This window comes from Sinocyclocheilus grahami, unplaced genomic scaffold, assembly GCF_001515645.1.
Source record: "Sinocyclocheilus grahami isolate Dianchi unplaced genomic scaffold, SAMN03320097.WGS_v1.1 scaffold374.1, whole genome shotgun sequence".
In the NCBI taxonomy this organism is placed as follows: Eukaryota; Metazoa; Chordata; class Actinopteri; order Cypriniformes; family Cyprinidae; genus Sinocyclocheilus; species Sinocyclocheilus grahami.
The window spans coordinates 148,960-149,825 of record NW_015505553.1 but is presented as its reverse complement, the minus strand read 5'-3'; positions in this window follow the sequence as shown (position 1 = coordinate 149,825).

Below are 866 nucleotides of genomic sequence, written 5' to 3'. Positions count from 1 at the left end.
CAAGTAGAATTTGAAGTAATTATGAGACAGTAGACTATATATTTTGGATCATTCATTTTGCCATCTGACCAACTCCAGGGATAGAATTGCCCTTCAAATCCTTGCATGTTTATGTCAGAATGGCTGAGCAGTCTAAGGCGCCAGACTCAAGGCTTATCAACCTTCTCAGTTGCTGAGGTTTCTGGTCTCCAAATGGAGGCGTGGGTTAAAATCCCACTTCTGACAAAGGCTCTTTTAGAGTGAACAGACTTGAAGTAGAATTTGAAGTAATTATGAGACAGTAGCTTACATATTTTGGATCATTCATTTAGCCATTTTACCAACTCCAGCGATAGAATTGCCCTTCACATCCTCTCATGTTTACGTTGGAACGGCAGAGCAGTCTAAGGCGCGAGACTCGATGTTTGTCAACCTTCTCCGTTGCTGAGGTTTCTTGTCTCCGAATGGAGGCATGGGTTCAAATCCCACTTCTGACAAAGGATCAGTTATTTTGCCATCTGACCCACTCCAGGGATAGAATTGCCCTTCACATCCTTGCATGTTTATATCAGATTGGCCGAGCAGTCTAAGGCACCAGACTCAAGGCTTTTCAACCTTCTCAGTTGATGAGGTTTCTGGTCTCCAAATGGAGGCATGGGTTCAAATCCCACTTCTGACAAAGACTCTAAAAGAGCGAACAGACTTAAAGTAGAATTTGAAGTAATTATGAGACAGTAGATTATATTTTGGATCATTCATTTTGCCATCTGACCAACTCCAGGGATATAATTGCCCTTAACATCCTTGTATGTTTATGTCAGAATGGCCGAGCAGTCTAAGGTGCCAGACTCAAGGCTTATCAATCTTCTCAGTTGCTGAGGTTTCTG